Genomic DNA, 26,865 nt, shown 5'->3' with positions numbered 1-26,865 from the left:
CAGAACATACTTTCTTGCAAAGTTAAGTTTATATATATATATATATATATATATATATATATATATTTTTTTTTTTTACGTCAACGATCAGCTTCTTGCAGATTCAGCTTTACACGGATAGACAAAACAATTGCACATGTTGCAGATTTACCTCGAACAGGGATGACTTTACAGTGACTGTATACTCAGGTATGTAGAGACTAGTACACATTATTAAAGCAGTCGCTACTGTTTCCACTTTTTATACAAACCAAATGACCAAGCAAGAGTTTGACAAATATATTTCCATGTTCTGAAGCTGTTGGACTAATTAACAAGAGTGGGTGAAACGGACCAGATCCTGTTGACAAGATTGTCTGAGCAGCGAGTTTTAACACGAGAAGCACTGTTTATTTTTCATTCCCCATCTGCCATTGTGATGTAAATCCATCCACACAGGAATCACTCGGCTTTAAAACCAAATCAAGTGTGGGATAAAGGAATGTTTACAGAATAAAAATAGGATAAAGATAAGATTAGAAATGGGGCGAGAAAATGGATGGATCCTATTTTCTTTGATCGAGCTGCTGTTTGTGCGTAAACAGGTTTAATTGTCGACCCGCCCACTATCTCTCCCTGCTGGTATTGACTCCCTTCAACACGGCCGTGTGTAAAACACACATACATTCACACTCACACAGGCACAACGGTGACCTCTGTGAAGCTTTCTTCCTTCTCTATTGATCAGCAACACAACAGATTGCCCTCCCTCCAGGTGTTCGTGTGTGTGTGTGTGTGTGTGTGTGTGTGTGTGTGTGTGTGTGTGTTGGTTGCAGCATACTGACAGTTAGCTCACAGCAGACGCAAACTTCCTGCTGCCTGCGGAGAAGGAATCAATACAAAAGAAGATGTTTCCTGACATTTAGTCTGTTTGCTGCAGGGAGAAATGCGTTATGAGGATACTTCAGTTATTCCAGCATCAGTGTTGTGCAGAAGCTGTGGGAGCTAAAGATGAAGTCAGGCTGCCATCAAAAATGACGAATATAAACAAGAAAATGCATCAAAACCATGGGTGGTACAAATTTACGAGCGGGTACATCTCTGCAAAGACCCATTATCATCGTGATGTCATCATCTGATGTCATCACTGTATGCTGAGGAACTGAGAGCGCCAACCTCCACCTCGGCCACAGGGTCAGTAAAACACTGTAGGAGCCGAATCTTGATCCTGATCATCACCAGAATTTAGTCATTTGTTCATTCTGAACACCTCAACATTTCCTAAAAATTTAATCAAAAACTCTTTTTTACTTTTTGAGTAATCTGTGCACAATCAAAACAAACGCTGCTGAAAACATTAAGCTCCTTGGCGGCGGGCAATAAATGTGCCTGAAACCTTGGTGCAGAGATACAAATGCTTGCATATTAGCTCATCAGAAAGTAGTTTTCAGCAGATTTATGAAGCTTTATTTATTACACAAAGTGAAATATTTTCCCACACAATTTACAAATAGAATAAACGCCCTCATTTGTACGCAGTGCAGCTGCTTTCTATCAAAAGTTTTTGTATAAAAAGTCCCCTGACCATTCTTTTATTTTTATTTTTTCAGCTGCACGGCTGACTCGGACAGAAGTGATTTTCAAAATAAATTGTAGTGCTCGGAGGAAATTAGGAAGACACAGGCAGGAAAATGAGGAGGGGAAAGAGGTGTGCAGACAAAGAATGGACATTAATGTCACACTGATGCTGTTTCCTGGCACAGGTGCTCAGTAAATATCAGCTGCTGCAAATTTATCAGCAGAGGTCCCATCAGTGTCTAAATGTGCACAGCGTCACCCACAAACAACCACTTTGTCATTCATCCTCATGCCAGATTTTCCCTCGGAGTCTGGATTGTTGTGGTTTATTGAATCTGCTCTGTTCTTCTTCAGATTAAAGGATCATTCTGCAGCTTCCTGTGTGAACCGACTAATTATACCAGACTACCTTTTGTCAAATTTCTCACTCTGTTTGGTCTTCTTTTGTTGACTACTTCTAGTTTTAGCTAGCCTTTTGGTACTTTTAGCTACCATTCAGATACTTTTAGCTTTTAGACATCTTTTTGCTACTTTTTAGCTTCAAGATGGCCTTTTTTTAGCTACCTTTTTGGTGCTTTTAGCTACCCTTTTTACTACTTTAATTAACCTTTTTGCTACTTTTAGCTTGTGTTTTGCTTCTTCAGGCTTTTAGCAGGTGATCTGTTTCTTTTAGTTTTTAAAAACTCAGTTTTAATTTCTTCAGATAACGTCAGTAAAGATATTCAGCACTCAGCATTCACACATTTTCACAGAAGATGCAATTTCTCTAGTTAAGAGTAATATTGTTTCTGTGCCTTCAGGCTGAAAATAAAATATTTAACACAAAGGATTCACGTAATAATACTGTAGGTTTCAGGATAAGAATGATCCATCTTCTTGTTTGTTTTTTTTCTACAGTGAAGGTGAAAAGTCAGCATGACCCATCCTGTTGGATAAATGACATTTACTGCCTCTGTGAGGACGGTGTGTTGATTTTTCTGCTGTCAAGATGTGGAGAAGTTTGGCTGTCTCTTTTTTTTTTTTTTTTTGCTGGGGACTGTGGGAGATGAGTTTTTTTTTTTTTTATTCACACCCAGGGTGTGAATATCAGTCGTGAAAGTTTTGACACAATACGTGCAACTTTTTACTTCCTTTAGCTTAACTTGGCTGCTGTGCAAAAAAATGATTCAAGTACGCATTAAACAGAATTCAGATAAATGATTCAGAGTTGATTAAAACATCTAAATGTCCCGTTATTTTCTGAAGGAATTTAATGGAGTTGTTTTAGATTTTTATCATTTGTGGAAAACTTTCTCCAGGTGTTTTATCTTTTTATTTCTCAATCTTATTGTTTCTCACACTGAAACATTTTAAATGTTTTGTACTGAAGTGTTTCTTCCTCTACATTGAATGTATCTAAAATGCCATCAGAGCCTAAATTTAACATTTGTGAAGTTTAATAAATCAAAGATTGACAAATCAGTCACCTTGTTGTATTTCTATGTTTATCTTTAGGAAAATGGTGAAAAAATAAAAGCCATGTTTTAAAGAAAAACTGATTTTGAAAATGACTTTTTCAGCTTTCATCTGAATTTGTTTCTTTCCCCACCTGCACCACATCAGGTGTCAAATCCTTTAATTCAATCACTCAAATCGCATAAAGTCTTGGAGACTTTTGACAAACTGCATCTTTAAAGCCGATCTGCACAAACTCTGCTGATTATCAGGAAGCGTGTTTGTGTGAAGAGGAGCGCAGTGAAACTCCCAGCTGCTGTGTTTGGCTGCAGTATAATAGATGAGCCTCTCGGTCTGTGAACATCTCATCAGCTCTGCTGTGGTTTGTTTGGAGCACCGGGGGAGACGGAGCGATGGAGATGGGAGCTGAAGCCTTGAAGATTTAGGAGAGTTGTTCTCACTGCAGGGCATTATTTAAATTTTCTCCTCATTTATCCTTTTTAGTGCTTTGCTTTGGGATGCATGTTGTTGTGTTATTGTGCCAGTGTGCTAAACTCTCAAATATTGGCATTTACACAATTTTTCTTTGTAATGCTACTAATTTTTTTGGGATAGCCTCTGAAGTTCTGTTTAAAGACAAGATGAGTGACTAAAGAACAACTGAAACCCTTCAGATGCTCATTGAAATGTGTTTGTCTAATGATAACATTTAAGAGACAAACTTTGGGTGGTTTCCACTGAAGAGCGTTGAAAAGCAAACCAATTTTGCTTGAATATAACACATCTGTTTATTTTTATTTATTTTTCATCTTTTAAACAAGTCACCAAATTATCCCAAATGTTAATCAAGAATGTAAACAGCTCAAACATGACCTGAAATATCCACAGATTTATGGGCTTCTTGGTGACTTGCATATCATTAAAAACAGCTTTCATACCTTGAATCTTCCCATGAGTGAGTCCGAGCTGACAGACTGTCAGATGGAAGGTGAAACATCTTTTAGTATCTAAAAGAGATGTGTGGTTGCCCTTTTCCTTTAGCGTGTAAGATTACCTAACCAGTACAGCAGTATTAATTATTAATAAGAGCTTGGATGTGATGCTTCTTGTCATGATTTCCTATTAATCATCCTTTAATTTTATTGATCACTTTTTAACTTTGTGACTATGAATTTGCCAGGTTTTCTGTCTTCTTTTTATATTGTAACAATTTATTTTTCTCAGTTCAAATCATTGTCATTCAAAACAATTAAAATGTATTAGAGAGCCAAGGATAATTTACTGTACACTGTGTTCTGAATACTTACAGAATTCTTATTAAATGGATACAATCTAAACTTCAGTAAATGTTGTTACATAAAGTTGGCAACCGAAAACATAAAAACAGAGCGATTACATTCTTCAAGCTTAATCAACTTGAAGAATGTCAAGATCCGGACACATCTGCAGTACTTTACATCACTACCAATAACTACGAGCTCGATGTAGATCACCAGTTTTAGAGAATAAAATTGGTGGACTTGGTTCAGCAGCAAAACTGGCTAATTTGACAAGTTGTGTGTCGTCAAACTCCAGCTTTACGATACGAACTAAGATGGTTGTCTGTAGCGCCCATGTTAGCATACTCTGTGACGGTGAAGCGTGGCTCATATACACCAGAAAGGAAAGCAGGCGTAACTCATTCCACGTGGCAAAGATGAGCAGTAATATTTAACTGCTTGAATTAAAGAGTAAACTGATGTTTTGATTTTTGACTTACTCTACTTGCTAACTGAATTAATTTGTAATGACATAATGAAATCTGTCATAGTAGACATACTGTAAGGGATTCAATTAAACATATGCAGGCAACAAAAAACAGACCTGGTTCCTGTTGCCTGACACTCTTTATATCAAAAAACAAAACCACAAAAAAAACAGAAAAACCTGCTGGTCCCGGATGACTGCTCAGGAGAATATTTTTTGCCATTGGATTGACATTTTTCCTTTTTGTTTTGTGTTTGTTGTCATATCTTCTCTTTCTCTGTTTTCATGTTCTGCCTGTCTGCGCTCACACACACAGACATCCATCCTCACTTTCTTCTCTCCTCTTTCTTTATGTCCTGTTTTTGTACTCGTTCCACTTGCCTGCCCAGAGGTCCCTCTCTCCATCTCTTCTCCATCCTTTTTCCTCGTGCCGAGCGTCGTCCAGGTCTCAGGCAAATCACGCCTTCCAGATGAAGATGGATGAAATGCCTCTCAGAGCAAGCCGGCGAGCGACTTCGACACATGTCCTGCAGCTCGCTGTGATTTCATTTGTCTGACCTTTACGTGTGGCGGTGGAGATCCATCCAGCTGCACGCCGAGGCTGTAAGGAATGGAGATGGTGATGGCATCTGTTCTGCAGGCCCAATGACAATCTGTCTCTGACACTTCTCCAGGGAATCTTTTGTTATGATTCAGGAAACTGCTTTTTATTGGCCTTGAAGGCTACACAGCACAATCGCACAGTTTTACTCATTTTCTTCTCTTGAATTTTTAAGTTTCTTCTCTTGGATTTTTTTGAGACTTTCCTCGAAGGTCATAATAAAAACGGGTCCACACGCTTTGAGAAACCCTCCCTTCATCAGCTTTTTACTTTTAAAGCAGAATGGTTTCTTTTGTGGTGCTTTTTCTGCTCGGTCAGCAGCTGCTGCTTCCTTCAGATCACAGCAGCCACGTTAATTTATTAGCTTTGACGTTTGTGCATCCAGTCAGACTATGAACACACCCCTGTTAGAAAGGAGGATTGATACCTGGCGTTCTTGGCTGAATCAGCTACAGATATGATGCCATTCTTTGAAGTGTACCCAGATACTGATTTTTAAAGAGGGTGTAGGAGATAAAGAAATGTTTGAGAAAGAATGCGAGTTATTCGGGGTGCATGCACCGCTTCAAAGATGCTCTGTTTTTCATCAGAAATGCTGCCACCTGTATTTGTTTCGACATGTTTTCTTGGCTCAATTTTCAGTGTTTAGGAATGTCAGAGGCTCTGAAAATCACATTCAAAGCATAAAACCCATTTGGCTGACCTGTGCGTGTTTGTGGGTGTGGGTGTGTGTTTTGGCTGACCTCCAAGCCTTCAGGATCTATCCGCTGCCAAACATGTGCAGGATTGCTGCAGCACATTTTACATTCGAGCTGTGGGGTTTTTCTGTGTGTGTGTGTGTGTGTGTGTGTGTACAAACATTTCTTACCCTTTCATTTGTGCGCACATCCTGCTGCTTTTGTTGCACTTTTATTAAGTTTATCCGGTAGTTTTATCCTGTTACCTTTTTTTATTTCAGTCATTCAAATGACAACGAACTCAGACATGTGCTTCTGTCTGATTGATGTCATTCTTCCTTAAATGTTTTCTACACTGAGTCTGAGAAGAGCAAACAATGTCAGTCTTTCTGGCTCTTTTCATTTTAATTCAGGGCACTTGTCAAGAACATAAAGTAGCTGAGATTATCTACGTATTTGTCTTAAATCCCGTATTTACCTCATAACAGGCACTAGCTTGTAATTCATCCTTCTATGGTTAACAGAAATCATTTCCAGTATTTCACTAGTTCTGATCACAGCTCAAAACCAGGCTCTGCCCTGAAAACCATCATTTAAAGGCCCCAAAGTGAGAGCCAGCCAAAAATGGCATCCCAAAATTTAAAATGAATTTGTACCACTTCCTGTAAGGGTTTATTTAATGCTTTAAAAATAGGTTATTTGTGAGTTTAATGCTTTATAAAGGACTGTTCTTACACTGAAGCCAGTTCTCTAATTGGAAAGATAAAGTGCTGTACTTTGTTTATTCAGGTAAATGTAATTTGTCAGTAGTTGTTCAGCATTTTGTACTAAATGGGTTTTTTTTTTGCCAAAACAAGCAATCACTCATAGTTCTCACACATGTAACCTGCTGACAAATGTTTAATATTTAAAATCTGAATCAAATTATAAAGAAATGGAGAAAAAGCACAACACTTGAGCTAGCCAAATAGTTAACCTGCTTCCAGTGTCTTACAGCTGTTTCATAAAGGATTGTTAAGGCTTTAAGTGTTTACAAACCCATGAATATAATGATCTATAAAGCATTAATCAACCCTTTCATAAAGGGACCCTCATTGGTAGGTGGTACGTAGTAACCTCCTGTGTTCTAATAAACTTCAGGAGATTAACCTTTTATTGTGGGAATCATACCAATATCAATATTCACTGTAAACAAAGCTGCCTATTGTGTGACGCAAACAGTCCATTTGCTCACAACTGTTGACTGTTTGGCAGGATTTTGTGATCAGACATGTTGGAGGTGCCCCTCCCTCTCATAGGGGAGGAAAAAACGAGCTGAAAACATAATTCCATGTGCTTTTATGTCTATTATAGTTGTTTTAAACCCATTTGTGGATGTTTCTGGTTTTCCTGTAATATTGTGGCTGTACGATTATTCTTTCTCTTCCATTTCTGTCAGTGCTGTGGATTTTCTTACTTCTGAATTTCTTTTTTATGTTATGTTCATTTTGTCTTGTAAATGTTTTTGGACTTTGATGAATTTGTTTTTACTTGTGCTTTTCTTTAGTTGTATTGGGATCATATTCTTTGACATTGTGGCTGAATGTTTAGTATCATTGTAGTGGTGGATTTGTAATTTCTTGTAATCAAGCTTTATTTGTATTTAAGAGTTATTTTTCTGGCTGTTTTGGCTACGATAATATTCATTTTCCTGATCCTGGGTAGCTCTTTTCCTTATTTTTTCCAACAGAACGAAAATACTTGTCTAAATTTATTTAGTTTTTTTTTTTAATGACACAATTTATAAATTGGTAATTTAGGACAATTGCTTAAAATAGCTGGTTCTTTAAGCAGAGAGCAATTGAGGAAAAAATTGGAGGTTTACCATTCTGGATGCTGTTTTTGTTTTGGAGCTTAGCGATCGGTATGATTTAGATTGGACAAATTGCTGAATTGTCACATTTCAGCTAACAGACGGTTTTTTACTGGCATCCTTTTCTCCACTAAAGCATTCATAACAAGCATCATACAATTTTGTGAGCAGTGAGAGTGTGAATCGTGGAATATATGTTGAAACTGAGAGGTCAGATTTAAAGCTGCCACACGTGGAAGGCATTGTGAGTGTGTGCGTTAACCCGCTGAGGGTGTAGCGCCGGTGCTGTAAATCTGCATGAGGTGACAGATCTGACAGTTTTCCTGCAGACACAGGCAGCAGATTTACACTTATTAACCCACAGAGGATGCAGACTGTGCGAGCGTGAAGCAGGGCCGGGTGTAACTGTGCTGGATCCCTGCAGCTTTTCATGCTCTGGATTAGATTCAGGCTGCTGCTGGAGTTTGGAATGAATTCTTTCTGTTTAACTGGCAGCAGAAAAACCACCTTGCTGTCAGAACTGCAACAATATTTAACAGCATGTATGGACAACACGCTGAGGAACTTTCAGCTGATACCTATTATTTATTAGGGGCTTTTTTTATGTGTTGTTACAAACTCTATTGCTTTTATGTTTTATGGAATTTATTTGATGTGGTGTTTGTTCTACCAGCTGTCAGACAGAACATATTGGTAGATTTCTTGGCATATTTTAGAGAAAATATAAATAAACTGGAGCTGATTTTTTTTTTTTTCTTTTTTGTCAATGGCCTCGTCCACATGAACAGTGTTCCATGAACAATCTTTTTGTTTTTAGTTTCTAAAAATATCCTTGTAAACACAGCACCATTTCAGAAACTGTCTGCTGAGTCTGGATGCGACGTAACGCTGCCACAAAAATCAGATTTTCCCTCATTAAAAAAAGAATAGAAAATACAATACTTAAATGTTTGCAATGTTGAATTTGGAGCCTTCTCTTCCCTCCAGGTCACAGTTTCAATTTGTCAGATGTCTTAATTTTGTATTTTTAGCAGTGCATTTCTCAGTAAAGCGGGACAACTTTTTATTTTTCAAAGTCCCGTTCAGAACAAACATAATGGTCTGAGAAAATTCAGCACTGCGAGCTGGCAATCAAATGACAATCAAATCCGATTCAACCACAGCGTTTGCATGAAGAAAAGGTTTGACTGAGAGCTCCCAGTGGGTTTGCCTCATCCACATGCACTTCACTTTGCAAGGACTGGTTTATTATTATTTTTTCATTTTTCAGTCCCTTAGTTTACATCTAAAAACAGGGTTTCTTCCCTGCTGACCAGTTTCCCTTCTCTCTGTCTGAACTCTCTTCTCACTCCCTTGTCTTTGCAGCTCCTTTTCTTTTCTTTTTTTCTTCCAACCTGCTGGCCATTGTCAACCATAACTCAACTCCCCTTCTCGTTCTCCACAAATCCTCCAGGCTTTTTGTCATCGCATTACTGACATGACAGAGTCCTCCAGCCCACATCGAAACCGCCTGATGGCTTCCAGGCCTTACTGCTGAGTCGAGATGCTCAGAACTGAAGTGAACAGAGAGTCACTTATCTGGACTGCAGTCAGATAATAATGTCACTTCATTTGCAAATGTAATGACTGAGGCTCTTAAGTCTGCGTTCTGCTCTGATGCAAAGCTCTTGATTGCTTCATTGAGCCACTTGCTGCCAGCGTTTTGGAGATGTAGGGTTCTTTTCCCCACTGCAGATTACTTCTTTCAGTTCTTAATTACTTAACAGTAAAGCTGAAACAAAACTTGAATAACTAAAGGACAAGAAAAGGGGAAAACAATCACACTGTTTTTAAAAATAAATCACTTTCAGTTTGTTTTAAACCATATAAATATCTTATTTTCTGATGCTCGTTCTCATCTGCAGTTGATTCTTAAGCTTTTTGTTTTTAATGCCACACAACCACAACAGAAAATGAGCTCCAATTCAAACCATCAAAAAGAAAATTTAAGAAACAAAACATGTTCCGTTTGTTGCACGTTGACACAATTTCCTGAGGTCCTAATAAAATATCTGATATGCTTTAAAATTTCAGTCCTGAAGCACTCCTATAGATCAAGTCTTCAATCTTTTTTTCTTTCTCTTTTTTCCTGCTGAGTCTGAGGAGGATCTATGAAAAACGGGTTGTTTTTCTCCACTCTTGTCTGTGGCATGTGCATTTGGAGGTGGTGGTAGACGCACAAACTACTGAAAGCCTTGAAGAGAGTCTTTAGTATTCTGGCTAACGGTTCACAACAGGAGACACAACAAACTGAAGATGGACAGAAAGCAAACGGGATAAATCACGACTCAGACAGAATTACTCTCACATTTCCACCATGTGTAGTTCTTCTGTGAATCATTAGTAATAATAAATCAGTTAGGCACAATCTTGTTAATAAAACATTGAATTATAATACAAATTTGTAACAAATAAGTAGTGTAATACCAAGGAGAGGGATAAAAACACAAATTACACTTTTATTGTAAGTTTTTCATCATTTATTGGCTTTCTTTCAATTATTCAAAGTTTACCTTTTAAACAAAGTTTCATAAATTAAGATTATTTTGTAATAACTGATCATTTCTGACTGTGTTCCTCAAGGCGTTCTGTGTGCCGGGGTTTCTCTGTATAACCAAAACAAGAGCCATGTCTGCGTTCTTGGCACCAAGTCAAGCTTGTTCCCGGGGCTGGTTGGACTCTGGGGCTGCCCCTCGTCTTCGATCCCCAGCGTGGTTTTCATGAACAGGATCTCAAAGCGCAGCTGTAGGAAGGAGGTTGTCAGGTTCAGCAACATCAGGTTCCTGTCTCTGCTTTTTGTGCATGATGTGGTTCTGTTGGCATCTCAGGCCCTGACCTTCAGCGTGTGCTGGGGTGATATGCAGCTGAGTGTGAAGTGACAGGGATGAGAGTCAATTCCTCCAAGTACAAGGTCGTATTTCTCAACCGTAAAAAGGTGGAATGCTCCCTCTGGGTCAGAGGTGAGAGTCTCTGGGAGTCTTGTTTAGGAGTTCTCTGGTCAGTCTTGGTAAAGGAGTTGAGCCAAAAGGCAAAGCTCTGGATTTACTGGTCCTTATACATTCCAACCCTAACCTATGGTCATGTGGAATGGATCATGACTGAAAGAATGAGATCTTTGATACAAGTAGCTGAAATGAGCTTCCTCTGTAGGGTGAGTGGGCTCAGCCTTGGGGACAAGGTGAGGAGCTCAGAGTAGAGCCATCAAAAGTAGTCAGTTGAAGTAGTTTGGGATGCCTCCTCGGCACCTTCCTTTGGAGGCACTCTTCCAGGCACTTCCCACTGGGAGGAGACCCAGGACCAGGCCTAGAACTTGTTGGACCTTCTGTCCTGGGGCCGCCTTGGGATGCCCAGGAGGACCTAGAGAGTCTTTGGGGAGAGGAATGCCTAGGTTTCCCTCCTGTACCTGCTGCCTCAGCGAGCTTAGATCCCTGATCCCTGATTAGGGATGTTAATTTTTGTTGATCTGTTTTTGAATGTTGCATGAAATGAAGAACTGGAAACTAGACTTCTGACTAAAATGGTGACAAGTCAGATATAAAATGCTACACAAAGTGCTGATAAAACATCACCTAATGTTTTTTTTTTTCAAGTGTTTATTGAAATATAACTTTAGTAGTTTGCAGTTTTTAACAAAGTTGAAAAATATACAAGTTTATCACACTTCTGGAAGAAAAAAACATTAAAAATTAGGTTAAAATTGAGTGGAGCTCAACTTCAGCAAACCTCAACAAAGTTTGAAGATCTGGACTAGGAGAGTGAAGTTCTTTAAATTGTAAAATGATTAACAGCAACAGGGAAATGTAAAAGGTTACTGTACAGCAACAGAAAGGTTAGCGGTGTGAAAACATACGTGTAGCTGCAGTTCAGTAAATTAGAAATGCAAATCAGTCATCACCGACTGCGTGAAACCAGCCTGGTTCATTAGTATCCTATAGAGCTTTAGAACATTTCTTACAATGAGCGCCTTATTCTGAAAACTTAAAAGCTAGAATCATGTTGGCCTGTCTTGCTTTAAGAATTGACTTTACTTATTTGTATAAAGGGACTACTTCAGAAACTGTAATATCTAGGTAGGTGTGCAACAAATGACTTTTTCATGCAGGATTTCTGACAAGTTGATGGATGGAAAAAGTGTTGAACTTAAAGGAAAGTGAACAAAGCTGAGAACAGTTTGTCTGTTGCTGTTCTTACCCTGTTAATACTTCTGTTAGATCTGGTTTTATATCACAAAAAAGTCAAATATATTAACGGCTCCAAGGTCTGTAGTGGGAAAATCATAGTCAACTTAAAATAAAATGCTTAAAAACTGTTTTTTTTTTTGTCTTTTAAGAACATATCAAAACAATGTGTAGATATTCTGATTCAATTAAAGACATTTTACAGCTTGTTTCAATTCCCTAATTCGTGTAGAATATGTTCATTGAAGCATTAATGAGCACAATGAGATGCAATATTGTGCAATCTAAGAGGATGTGATAGCACTAAGACTGTGTTTTAGAATGTTCAGCTTTTACAGCACCAACATTAGCTGAAAGTTTGCAGAAATTGACTGAGTTGCAGCCATTTTTGTGTTGGCTGCTGTAGATTAGCTGTGGAACCATCATGAATCCAAACTCGACTCGGTTGTAGATGTTCATCCAGTGATTACTTGCTGAGGGTTTAATTAACGTGTCCACTGGTTAGTGAGATATCTTGTGAACATCGACAAACACACGCTCTAAAATTTGAGTTTTTGCTTTATTTCATTTGAAATTTGAACATGTGTGGTCTCACGTGTCTTATTTTAACAGAATCAGAAAGTCTTACTGTGAAATTTTTTTTCATACTGGCTGAAAGTAGAGGCAGCTCGAACCAATTGGAGAGTGAGCTGGAGTGTGTGTGTGTGATATCTGTACAAGATTTTAATGGAGACAAATTGATTTGGTCTCAACTTGGCTGTTGTGTGAATTTCAGCATGAAAACATAAAGCATGTTTCAGGCTGTGGCTGCGGGTCGTTAATGAGCCGACCCGGTTCTCTCTGCGAGCTCACATGTTGGGGATACACAGCAGGGGCTGCTGGGTAATGACGTGAAGAGGCTCTATGTGTCAGCTGTGATTTAAGTAAAAAGTTTGGTATAAATCTGTGACTCACAGATTGTGTAGAAAGTATCCAAGCATCAGCAGCACATTTCCCCTGTGTGGCTTTGTCGTTTTTTTTTTTTTTGCTCCTGTTTACTGACAGAATAAAGAGAATTAGAAATTGGTTTATGGGAAAACAGATTTAAGTGTCTCAGAGCTGAAAGACTTTTGAGAATCACGAGTGTTAAAGTCGTCAGTCTGAGGTAAAGAGTGACAGAAGCTACTGTTGTTTCTGTTTTTCACCATCAGTCTTTTTCAACTCACTTTGCTTTGGTAATTCTGATATTGTTGGTTATCTATGGGTTAGAGATTGAGTTTCATGTAGTTTATTGTGAGAAACTGTTTTACACAAAATGTTTTCCTTTCACTAATTCTTCATAAGTGCGACTGCAATGAGATGTTGAAACAAAATGTAATTTTTATTCTCTTATTAGGCAGCTAATTAGAGCAGAGTACCACAGCAGGACACAACTAGTTTTTTTTTTAAACAAAGCACAGTGAAATATTATGCAAGTGGTGTGAAATTTGTGAAATATAAAAAAACTAATTGTACAAGATCATGAAATTAGAGACATTAGAGATTTCCCAAGCTGCTTTCTGAGCTGTTCTTTGTTTTATGTAGTCAGGCTATTTACTAATTAGGTTTCACTTAATGTCTAAACAGTATTTTATGCCAAGTTGAGCAATTTTGATGATTGTTAACATGTTCCAAACGTGTAAAAGTGGCTTCAGTTGACCTTATCATTAACAAACATATCTAAATCTATACTCACCCGTCATTTTAATAAGTCCACCTGTTCAATTGCTGGTTAACACAAATGGCTGATCAGGCAATCACATAGCAGCAGTTTGATGCATTTCAGCATGTAAATGTGGTGAAGACCATGTGCTGATGGCATCAAAATGGGCAAAAAAAAGGGACGTAAGTGATTGTGTGGTTTGGTTGTTGGTGCCAGACGGGCTGGTCTGAGTATTTCAGAATCTGCTGATCTATTGGAATTGTTACACACATTTATCTCTACGATTTACAAAGAATTATCCAAATTAAAAATAAAATAAACATGTTAGTAGCAGAAAATGCCTTGTTGATGTCAGAGGAAAATGGGAAGAGTTGTTTGAGATGATAGAAAGGCAACAGTAGAGCAAATTCCCACTTGTTACAGTGAATGTATGCAGAAGACCAGCTCTGAGCTGATGGGCAACACTCAGCAGAGGACCACACTGAGAGAACTGCAAAATAATGCTACAATTTGCACAGGTTTACTAAAAATGTCCAATACAAAGTTAAAAAGATGTTGTTCGAGTCTCTATAATATAGAGAAGGTTGTGTGTGAAAATCCCAGTAGATCAGCGGTTTGTGAAATCGAGCTGCCATGTGATTGGCTGATCAGCTATTTGTGTTAACAAGCACTTAAACAGCTATATCTAATAAAGTGAGTGTTTAGTGTGTAATGACTTTCTAGTAACTTTGGCTAATAAGCTTCATGTATGAACACACTTGTAATTTATTAGGTGGTTGTGAGAAGCACTTTGTCTAATAACTTGTAAATATATGATTTGTAATCTTGCTAATAAAATTCCGACTTGTGTGAACAAGAGTCGAACTATGTGAAGGAGCTAGATGCTAATCTTAAGAACATTTCCTGCATAATTTGTAAACTCTTAAGTTTTCATGCTTAAAACACAAAACTGACAAATGATGTTCAAAACAACCACGAATACAATGAATACCTGTCTGATTTGCTTGTAATACAATATACCAGACACATCAAGTTTGACCACGCTCGCACGCTCAAGTCCAGCCCACTTGTCTTCTGTGTTCAAACTCATATCAGAACCTGATCTTCCACTAAGCTGTATTCTGATCTCCGTGTGTCCCAGTTCTCAGAGAACCTGCACCCATCTCACAGTGCAGCTGGATAAAGATTAAGCACTGATTCCACTCCTGACTTCTTCCCTTTTCTTTTTCTCAGCAGATTTATAAACACGCAGACTAAATGGGACTGAAACTTCCCTCAGAGTTTGGATTACTTCTCCTCCTCCTCCTCTGCCAGGATTTGGACATTACTTGCTCTGCTGAGAAGCTACTTGTTTGAACAGTCCTGAGTTCAGGGTAAGGACTTCGTCTGTGTGTGTTTGGTTCCATCAATGGATGCAAAACCTCACCACCTATTTGGGTGGAAACTCAAAATTAACATCCTAATTTAGCCATGACATATTGCATTTAGTCTCCACACGTTTTGCTTTTTATACACAATTAGTAATCAAAGTACAGGAATGTACCTAAAAAAAAAAAAGTATATTGGTGTGTATATGGGCAAAGTAACTGCAAAAATGATCAAATTAAATTTTAGAGAAGGTGAATGTATAGCCATTTTTGTGTTCTCTAAGGTGGCTATCTTGAATTAGACTGACTCCTAAACATAATGAGTTGTGGATGTACACCCAGTGATCACTTTCTGAGTTGTATTAAAATCAGTGCAGTAGTTAATGAGATGTTTTGCAAGCAGACAAACACAGTGGACTCTAATTGTTAAAGGCAGTTTTTTAAAAAAAACAGATGTTGTATTTCCCAAACACTAGAAACGTACAACTCAGTAAAAACCTCTTGATACCATAAATTCTATTAATACTACCCTAATTATGCCTGTGATTTTGATGTGCCAGACTTGTAAACGAATCTGTAAACCTTTTTGTAGAATAAAAGCATTTAAGAAGGGATTCTTAAGGTTAGATGAAGAGGCTCGCAGTGTGTGTTTTTGCTGATTGTTCATTTGGCAGATTGTAATAATGAATTGAGTTTATGATGCTACAAGCTTTAGAGAACAGGGCAATAATCAAATTATATTTGTATATCAACAACAGACTCCCACACACAGATTACATAAAGCAGCAAAAGCAAAGAGGAAAAACGTCTAATTAAAAAGGCCAATACAGAAAAACAAAAGCATTTTCCTTTTGTATAATTCCTCTGACAGTCTGATAAATGTAGTCTGTCCTCACCCTTCCTTTGTTCCACTTTAAAACAATTCTAGTGGAACATACTGAGGGTTTCACTTCATGCACAGGAATTGTATCATTTATTTTTAAGAGGTTTTCTGACAGGGGGAGACAAAATTCTGCAAGATAAGGTCAAAATAGCTTTATATTCTCCTCCTTTTATCTCCTGTTCAGACAGCAGGGTTGATCTCTGACTCCATAAATACACATACTATCGAATATCTTTAGAATCAAAGTTGAGTGACTGAATTCAGTCCAAGACATATTGTTTCCTTAAAGGAAACCATGTGTTGCTTCTTTGAGAAATGTCTGCACGCTTGTTCACAATGAATTCTGCTCTCTGTGTATGCAAATATATCATTCTCTCTGTGTGTGTGTGTGTGTGTGTGTGTGTGTGTGTGTGTGGAGTTGGAGTAGTCCCAGTTTGCCTGGAAGCACTGCTGTGATCCCACAGGAAAAGTGAAGGTTAAAGACCTGTTTGAACTTGAAAACACACACAGATCTGATAATGTGCTGGAGAAGAGATAAGACCATATGCTGACCAAAAATAGTCCACTCAGACATGAACCAGAGTTAATATATTCCCAGGATTAAATATGGGAAGGGAAAACAGCTGCTTTCTGGGACTTAAGATCCTTAATTAATACCAAGAGATTCTGAAAGAGTCAAATTTTTAATCCATTTATGTTATTTTAGTAATTGAAAAGGCTTAAAACATTGAACTTTGATAAAATTTGTTGGCTAGATTTACTTTCTGTTGTGTTAAACTCTGTGATGCTTCATGTTTGTGTTACTGTATCAGCCATGTTTGTTTCACATGGTTTACATTAGAATATGTTTGGTGGGAAAAATTGAATATATGGGAAGTTTTTAATCACAATAACCAATTTACGTTATTTTCATGTTGTTCCTTCTAAGCACAGATACTAGAGTAGCTGATAAGCTGTGTCAGATCCACTGCTATGTTTAGTTTGTACTTTTTCCTTTTATCATTCCTAACGACGTCTAGAAATTAAAGAACATTTTAGAAGTAAACTCAAATACATATTTGATGACTTTGGTCATTTCAAATGGATTTTATAGGGACACTGGGACATTACTGTCTTAACTGAAGGTAATTAGAGATGTGGATGGGACACCTACACTGATATTTATGAAGGCAGGGACAGTTTCTGAGTGTGGTGGACAGTGTGACAGTCATTAGCAGTGAGGGTATTTGGAGTAGGATGCATAATTTTTTTTATGTAAAAACATGTCTTTGTTGGAATGTTGGTGGAAAGAGACTCTGAAGTTCAGTCGGGACATTTGAGGAGGGTAAGATTTAGGTTTGGAAATTGAAGGAGTTTCTGTTTGGAATGTCCTGTTCACGAATCCTTGCTTGTGTTTCAGTTCTTTTCACTGAAACTTCTTGTCTTCACTGATTCTTACATTTCCCTACAGCAAATATTTGCAGATTACAGAATATATGTAGATGATGTGCAGATGCTGTTTGTCCTTTTTGTTTTAAAGCAGCACCACACAGTTTTGTCCAAATGAGTAATTAATCCAGTTTACAGTGGGGCAAACATCACAACTCCAAATATCTTAAATGTAGCTAATAAGTGTCAGGTTGCATAAAACTTTAATTCTGGGATGTTGGGCTAAATGTAACACAGTTGATGTCAAACTTAATCTAAAACTTAATTCATCTACTGCACAGTCTTAACCCTTCAGACCTCACTTTGGTTACACACACACACACACACACACATACACACACACACACACACACGCACACAAACGAACACTGATTCAAACCCGTGAAGCTGCTTGACAAATTATGAGTTCACTGGACAAAACAACAGGCATCACATTTGTGTTTAATCCTGTCACCGTGCTGTTTGGACTAATCCAGACTGTTCACCAGTAAATTAAAGACTTCATTGGACAATTAGGATATCTTAAGTGTTAGAAATTTGGTTTTGCTTTTTAACCATCTGGTCTGGTATTGACATTTTTTATTTTTCATTTTAGTGTAATTTCTGTTACCAAATTTTAGAATTACTGTCCAGTTTAGACGTATTTTGCGTGCATTCCCAGGTGAATTGGAGGAGAAACTTTTTATGCTCATTAGAATAAAACGACACAGATGTTTTGACAAGTCAAGTTGAACTAGAAGAACATGTAAGTTTGAAACCACGTGTGTATTATACTCATTGTATAAAAATGATCTCATGAATATTTTGTTTTAGGAAGCTTTGGTGTGTGTGTGGTAGCACAGATGATGAAACTGTGTGTGCTCTTTTAAACCGAACATTGAGTTTGACAGGCGCAGTCATAACAGCGACCTGCCGTCTATTTTTACTTCAGTTTGTCAGACTCCAACTGGGAGCCTCTTTGATACATGCCTCCAACTCAGAAACTGTCTTTTTTTCTTATGTTTGTTGTTTCAGTTTATTGTCTTTTTATTGGAGTGACAGCGGAGAAGGTGAAGTTAGGACTGATGTGCCAAACCATATTTCTGTCTTTTTATTGTTTTAATCTTTTAATCTTGAGAGCAGGTTGTTGTTGTTTACTTTTTACCTGAGTCAGTCAAATAAAAAAGGCAACTATAGACATCCTTAATTGCTATCATTGGTTTCTATTTTTACAATACTCTTCAATAATCTGAGAACTGACTCTGATAAGAGTCAAGTCTGACAAGAGAAAGTTAAATTACCAGATTAAAGTTGAAAATAGTTGGAATCCTAATAGATGTGTACTTCTGCAGTTGCGGGGAACTAAAAGATGAACCTTTAAACATTTTACTTTACTCATGAGAAGTGGCTGAAGAGCACTTTTAATTTCCATGGCTTTTTCCTCACTTTAGCGTCAATGTTGGGATTAGAAGTAAAGTTTATTAAATTTTTATGGCTGAACCTCCTGGCTCAAATAGCAGTCACAACAATTTCTTGCCAAATTTTGGTTTTATTGACGAATTCATTTTTTCTGTTTTTTGCTGCCAAATAAAAACATTTGACAAAACAAAAACGCCAAATGCTGCTTCGGCTTGTTGCTTCTCCTTTTCCTCTTGTACTTTAATAAAAAGAAGCTTGTGCCAATCAGCAGCTTCTGCTGAAATACAGAGAATCAAAAAATGGCATCCAAAGTTCCTAATGAAATCAGTTTCACACAAACTCCAATGGACCTTTTTTTTTGAAAAAGCTCTTCACTGTGAAGACAAAGTGACACTAATTTTTATACAAGGATGTTCCTGGAAAAGAAAATATGAAGTAAATATAATAAAAACTGTAAAGAGCAAGGAAAAATATTTTGCTGGTAGTTTTTAGAATTACCACTGGTCAACCTTTTTATTATTGGGGGAAAAATTAAACATGGAGCTGATCTTTTTTGTTTTTAGAATCCAGTCAGAGCTTTTGTTTTTTTCATTCTGGAGGAGAAAAGTGACGATGCAGAATTAACCAATCACTGAGCAGCACACCCAGCGTTTACCTGGATAAGCTGATCCTAAAATGATGTGGCTCAGTTTATGCCCAGCATCATGCAGTGATTTATTTTATTTCTTTTACATTGTTGACTTTGAAGCTTTTTTAAAATCAACTTTGGGGTAGAAACAAAATATATTTATTTTTTCTTCTGTCTGATAAATAAAGCAAACAGGAGCTGATTAATTGGGGTTTATGTATATGACAGTATGGTACATTCAGGCTTAGTTATTGTTATTTTACCTGTAGAGGCTATTCTGTTTTTAAAGAAATAGAATTTGCTGGTAAAGTTGCAAAGGCTTGTTGCTAATTCAGCACTTCTAAGCTTAAAGTGGCTGCTAAAACATGGAAAATGTTAGGGGAAGGCTCTCTTTGGAGCTTTTGTTTGGCTTGCTTGTTTCGGGTTTATTGTTGCAACATTGTAGACTTCAGGGACAAGAACCCCTTTTTTGCCTTTTGTTGGTATAAATTGCTTCTTGTAAACGAAGCGAAACACAACTAGACATTCTCCAACAGGGCTCGACACTGAAAACATCGTATTTTGTCTCCGTCTCCTTGGGATGTTAAACGGTGGACCTTTTTGTCTGAATAAATTGCACATTTAATGTAGATGAGATAGCAGCTGTTAAAATAAATCTGTTTATTTTCATCATTTATTTGAAGCAGCTGCTAGACAATATTGTATGAACATTTTGTATTGTGGTAATATTTTCAACATTTTTGTTTATTTGTTGTTTTTTTTCATACTTTGGAAGCCATTGTCAAAATGTGAAAACTAGGTTGATGTTTCTTCAAAACCCAGCTGTCATTCAGCCCCACCAGAAAATATGATTTTAGTAAACTGGATTGTAAAACAATAATAACTTTGATTGAAACAAACATTTTCTACCTCTGTTAATGGCATTTATCCCAGTCAGAGCTGCTAACTATAACAGCAGTTTGTGTCTTTTCTGGTTGGTGAATGTTGCCTACCTTGGCTCATAGTTGTGAAACAGCCTGCCAATATTTCTAAATCTGGCATTTTTCACAACGGATAATGATTTGTGCTCAAAAAGATACTTTACAAGAAAGTTGCTGTATTTCATTTAGTTTTCATTGGCTGAAGTTAATCGCAGCTCCTCCATAAAGCGTTGAATGTCTTCTCTTTTTGCTGTTAATACTGTAATGTTTATTTGTTTGTTTTGTTTTTTCAGTCAAAAAATCTCCTTAAAAATGTCATAAGCTAACAGACTGTTTAATATTTTAATTCCTCTTTCTGGCAGTAGGTTCAGACAACAATCTTTGCCTATATGCATATATATATATTTAATCTTTGATACAAACTCAACCTGCATAATCAAATCAGCTGAAATATAATTCATAACGTCAGACTATACAGTCTGGATCAATGATTAGATGGATGACTTCAGCCTGGATCTGATCTGTTATTGAGTCTGTACTGATCAGATTGCTTCTTACTTTATTAGTTATAGTTGTGTTCATTTTCAAAATATACATTTATTCTTTAAGATATAGTTTACTTCAGAATAATGAGCTGTTAAAACACAGTAAGAACCCCACTCTGTTCTTTAACAGAGACTCTCTGGAGCCTCAGTATACTTTCATCTCATTGATATTTGAATCAGTTTGCATGACCAAGTGCTCCATTTTTACCTCTGCCAAAGAGGTTATATTTTCCCTAATGTTGTTAGCAAGATTACTTTAAAAAAAACTTGTCAAATTTTCAGGAAATGTTGGTTGTCACAAAAAACAAGTGGTGAAGTTTTGGTAGTGATCCGGGTTTTTCATTTTTTTAGATGACCCTATGACCTTGATGGAGGTTTGAGCTCTCAGAGTGCTTCTAGTTTGTATATTGAAATGACTGGTTTGTTGGCTACATTTCATCCTTTATTTACTTCTCTTGTCAGAGGTGGGGGAATCTTAGTACATGAGAACAAACCTGCTCTGTATTCTTTACAGTATTAATAGCTAACTTAAATTTCCAAGCCATGAAGATTTAATTTACCCCAAACATTTGACTAATACAAGGGTCCTCTCTGCCGTCTCCCAGCTGCTCCTCTCCCTGATCGGGGATTAAGGACAGGGAGGATTATCTGATCTCTGCCCTGTTGAAGGCCTAGGACACCCCACTGCACTGTAAAACACTCCATTTAAACTGCAGAAGGTTGTTATGGTAACTATCAAAATCACAACTCTTAAAGTGAGATCTTGCCTTTTTAAGCACAGGGGCGTCCAAACCCAAATGCTGGATGTAGAGCGTGGCGGCTTGAAAATGACCCTTTTCAAATTCTCTGCATCTTAAGATAAAAACAAGAGCTGATTCAGATCACTGGGCTCCGTCATCCCCAGCTCATTGTTTCTCTGAAGTTCAGCAATAGTGGCAGGAAGAAAAAAAAAAAGAAACTCTGAGCCATTAACCAGTCTGTGCAGCAGTGGACACACTTATCTGGACTCCCACATCATGTGAAACAAGCTGCTGATTAAAGTAACCACAGTTTTCAAACCAGGGATCAAACTCTGTGATGCACATCAATGTCTTTTTTAGGATGATTACAAAAATAATCAGCAAATTTGTAATTTTCCAGCAAAGTGATATAACTTTTGCAATTTTAGGAATGAATGCTATTTGTTTGTTGGCTTTTTTTAAATTAAAAATATCACAACTTTATCAAAAAGGCTTTCTAAGTTTTGACTTGTTTCAGTTAACTGCAGTGAAACTATTAAAACATCTTTTGACACTTTTGGATGAATATTCAAGATGACAGTTCTCGTATAAAAAGTTCTGCTTGAATCAAGTAACCTGCACCACAAGAAGTGAGCAGTGATAGAATTCTGATCTCGGACCCTGGCAATAAAACAATCAATTACTGCAGGCGTGGCCTTGTCATTGGGCCTTTAAGGCACAGAAAGAGTTAATCTCCCTGCCCATGTTGCTGTGTGTCCTTGAGTAGTTGGCGGTGTTCGGGTGGGGCTGCACGTCTGTTTTTGGATTAAATACGATAAGATTTGACCTCCTCCTCCCTGCTTCCCTCCTGTCTTTATCCCTTCTGCTGGAAAATGCTCTAATACCTCCTGAAATCTCCCCACACCCCTATTACTTGGTGTGTGTACTTCTGTCTGCAGCTACACACATGTATGTCAGTCGGCATCTTGGGGTATTTTTGCCAGAGCCCGGTTGAATCATTTCTTTTTAAGTATCACTTTAGCTTTTTAAAGACAGAGGCCTGGATTTTTCTGGCAGTTCATTCTGATGATGAAGCTAGTGTGTATCCCTAAGAAAAATAAAAAAAGTCAGCTTGAGCTGAAACTGGTACCATGAACAACATGACTAGGGGCATTTTGGGAATGCAGGTTAGGATGAGCGCAAAGTCTGTTCTGGCAAGCAGACCACAATTTAAAATGTCATTACCATGCATGAACAAGTACCCGTCTTAAAGGTCAGACTAATTTTTTTTTTCTCTAACCATTTTCTTTATAGCACACTTGTTACTGCCTTTTTTGTTTGGATGACTAATACATCCCTGCAGGAAGCTAGTTTATATTAGTTTGAACTTTAACCTTTTTAGGGCTAAAATTAAAATCAAAAATGTATTTATCTCTTTTTAAAGATGAGGTTTGGGTGGAGAGTATTTATAAACATATAAACAATAGATGTCAACCATCTCCCACTCATCCTGCTCGTGTTTTATATCAACTTAGCCTTTTTTTCACCCTGAAACTTATCTGTGTCTCAGTCTTTGACCTGGTTTCCTGAGCAGCTCAAAAACAAAACTATCCATCACCCGTCTGCTGCTCCTGTGTGTGTGTGTGTGTGTGTGTGTGTGTGTGATTAAAAAACAAAAGAAAGCAGATCGAGTGTTTTGGTTTTTTCACACCACCTATTGGTCATTCAATCTTGGAGATGACCCACATTGGAACTGATGTTGTTATTATTATCTTTTTTTTTCTTTCACTTTGTCCCAAATTTTATAGAGCCAATGTTTCCTGTCTGACCCAGAAAACTGGAGCTAAGGAGAAAATCCAAATTGAAAGTGAGACGTGCTACACATGGGACAGGAAAGAAAGAAAAAAGATTGCTGTTTGAAGGTGAAATCCAGTGTCTCTGAAATGTGGAGGGTCCAGTATTTTTCAGTGCTCTCATTTAGTCAAACGGGGACGAAAGGGACTCTGATAAAACATCCAAACACTTCCTTGTGGATGATTTGTCCCAACATTATTACTAGTGGTGTTGTCAAGTTTGAGATGTCTAGCAGTTCTCTGCTGCTGTTTTTATTGTAAATGGAGCAACTGTGCATCAGGTGAGGTCATTCTAAAATGAGAAGGTTGCTGGGTAAATTCCCAGCAAGGACCCTTGAATACTAAAGCCACTAGGGGAAGTTTCCACCATTTGTTTAGGAAAAATCAAGTAATCTAGTTTTCTCATATAATTGAATGATTTGTTATAACGTACAGAAGTTCACATTTTACAGTTAGGTTGAGTGCCACAGAGATACAGATTTATATTTTAGTTTTTAATTGTACCAACTGTTTCCATATACTGATTCATAACCATTCATTGCATTTGTTGGTCCAGATGATAATAATAATAATAATAATAAAAAAAGTGGTGAAATTTGTGGAATTAGTTCAATTTGGTTTGGTTTTATAAATATGCTGTCTTGTATTGATTTGCAATTCTGCAGCTATCCAAAAAAAAAAAAAAAAGCTAAGCAACATGAAACAGGATTATATTTTAGAATTACTTGTGCCTAAATAAAACACATTTTGTATTTTCCTCACCCAACGATTGGGGTGTCTGATTTTTACTCTGTGCCAGGAAAAAGATAATCTTAGCCTTCCAAATTTTTAAAGCAGTGGATTTTGGGTATATTTAAATTCCCCCTTCTTCCCAGCAGCAATGTGCTCTGAGACTCGAAGGAGCCATTTTCAGATCAGATTCAGATATCAGTCAGGCTCAGATTCCTCAATGAGGGAGCGAATATTTAAATCACATGGAAATTAACCCGGAGATCCGCTGTGAGCGCAATCTGTTGCAGTTTAATCTCACCCCGAGCCTGCCGCCTCAGTCTGAAAGTAAAAAAAAAAAAAATTAAAGAATAAAGATGATGTGTTGAGTTTGTTTCTGGGTCTCTTGTGTGATTAACGAGGTAGTCGACGGTTCGGGTCAGGAAGGACTTTATGGAGTCGTGAGGGGCTCTAATCTACCAGAATGAATCTGATTATCATTTCCAAAAACATATCATAGGGAGGCTTACAGACCGCCTGCAGAGAAGGGATCAGCAGCCAGACGTGCTCTTCAACTTGGCGAGATACAAGAAGTGATTAAGAGCCAGAGCGCCAGAAATAACTCGACTGAAATGACCATGAAAGGAATGTGTTGGGAATCAAAATCACAATATGTGGGACTTCGAATCCATTCCTCTGCAACAACTTTGTCTGGAAAAAATGAAAAGCTGACGTGTAAAACAAATAAAACCTGAATGCAATCATTTGCAAATCTTAAACTTATATTTTGTTTATAATGCAACAAAGTAAATATATCAAATGTTCAAACAAATAATTTGTACCATAGTTTAAAAAAAAAAAATCATTTTACATTTGATGGTACAGACATCTCAAAAACTGGGAACAGGACTATGTTTACCACTGAGAAGCATCTCCTCTTGTTTTTCCACCAGTCTGTGAACGCCTAGGAACTGAGGTGACCATTTACTGGAGTTTTTTTGTATGATTTAGGCTGTTAGCTGTGCAACAGTTCTGGGTTGTCTTTGTCAAAAATGCACCAAACGTTTTCAGCTGATGAGAGATCTGGACTGCAGGCAGCACAGTTCAGCACCTGGTCTCTTCTACTATGAAGCCATGCTGTTGTAATCTTTTGATATTTTGAAATGCAGATTTGTAAAATATTGCTTTCTTTTTATTTTACAGTTTACACAACAGCCCAACTTTTTCAGAATTGGGGTTGTAAAACTTGCCAATCAGAAAAGTATTGTGTTTCTAAGGCTTTGTCTAAATGGACAGTATAGAATGAGTACAAATATAAGCCCCTTCCTCCTACCTGTGTGTTTTTGTAGCAGGCACTTAAGGGGTAAAACCGATGCATAAATAAAAGTCACATGGTGTGACACCAGGGACTGACTGAGGCTCCAGGCTCGCTTTCACTTGCAAACTGAATCACCAAGTGAATCACCTGCTCAGCTGTTTGTGCAGCTTTTTCCTTCCACTTCCCTTAAAACCATCCCTCTTTCCCTTCTCTCTGTCACTCCATCTCCCTGTGGCTGGAGTTCAGGCTCTGCTCTAATTCAATCAGCGTGTTTTGCAGCCTCGGAGTGAGAGATTGCATGTTCATTAAAAAAAAGAAAAAAAAAATCCTGATTAGTCCAGAAGACTGATTACTTCATGTAACCATTGGTGTGTGTGTGCTACTGCCCATTAGTCTTCCACTTGAAGCCACCCTCCTGCCCTCTCATTTGTCTAATGGATGAAGACTTAAGCCCCCTTAAAACACAACGTGCACGCTCGCTAGATGTGCACAATGATCCATTAATTAGCTTAAGTGGCCCCTCAGGCTCCCTCTTCCTCCTAGTCTCCTTCATTTTCCCCTCTATCCTTTTTCACCCTCTTTATTTTTTCAGCCCTCTTCCTAGAAAACAACATCTCTGTCCATCAATCTCCCTGCTTCTGTCAGTGTGTTTTCTCCCCTGGCCATAAAGTCTCATTAAAAGCCAAGTGATTTATTTCGTTTTGCGGGGCTCATACCAACTCTGTCAAAAAGTTTGAGCTTTAGCGGCGATTTTCTACAGTCGGTTCTCCCTGAAAGGTTTCCAGGCAGTATTTCCTGTCTTATTCCTAATATTTATCCCTCAAAGGCTCAATGGCAAGCAACCAGGGCTTTAGCTGAGCATTAGGAATCTCTGCCTGTTCTTTGAATGTATTTGGGTTCTGGTTAATGATTGACAGCAGCTTCATTTGAAGCAAAATTCAATAGCAAGAGCCACGAGAGACTTTGCCTCAGGGGGGAATTTTCTTTTATCCCTACTTCAGAAGATGCTTGCGGACCGATTATTAGTCAGCTGGAATGTGGTACACAGTGAGGCTGCTCAACATGAGGCCAGGGGGTGGTTGAGGGCGGCACTAAGGGAAGGAACCTGCATTAAAGAAAAAGACATTGAAGTTGCAAGTTAATTATGGTTTTATAGATTATTTCCGGATGTGACTGATGGTGTGAGCTACAGGTGCTGGTCATAAAATTAGAATATCATGAAAAAGTAGATTGATTTCAGTAATTCCATTTAAAAAGTGAAACTTGTATATTATATTCATACATTACATACAAACTCATATATTTCAAATGTTTATTTCGTTTAATTTTGATG

General features: G+C 37.7%; 1 protein-coding gene across 4 annotated transcripts in view; it reads left to right on the top strand.

Annotated features, from left to right (window-relative positions):
• The window catches only part of LOC108243952 (semaphorin-6D), a 141,154-nt gene that overhangs the window by 15,155 nt on the left and 99,134 nt on the right, over positions 1–26,865 (top strand). For 2 of the 4 annotated variants that reach the window (XM_017429725.3, XM_017429722.3), the window contains exon 2: positions 14,999–15,138. The exons of 1 other annotated variant lie outside the window; for it this stretch is intronic. The gene's annotated coding sequence lies outside the window, so the exon portion shown is untranslated. The remainder of the gene's footprint in view (positions 1–14,998; positions 15,139–26,865) is intronic. One more of the 4 variants, XM_017429723.3, reaches the window with a different exon arrangement.

This window comes from Kryptolebias marmoratus, linkage group LG5 (genome assembly GCF_001649575.2).
Source record: "Kryptolebias marmoratus isolate JLee-2015 linkage group LG5, ASM164957v2, whole genome shotgun sequence".
NCBI lineage: Eukaryota > Metazoa > Chordata > Actinopteri > Cyprinodontiformes > Rivulidae > Kryptolebias > Kryptolebias marmoratus.
The sequence above is the reverse complement of the archived record's forward strand: the minus strand, read 5'-3'. Positions and strand labels throughout refer to the sequence as shown.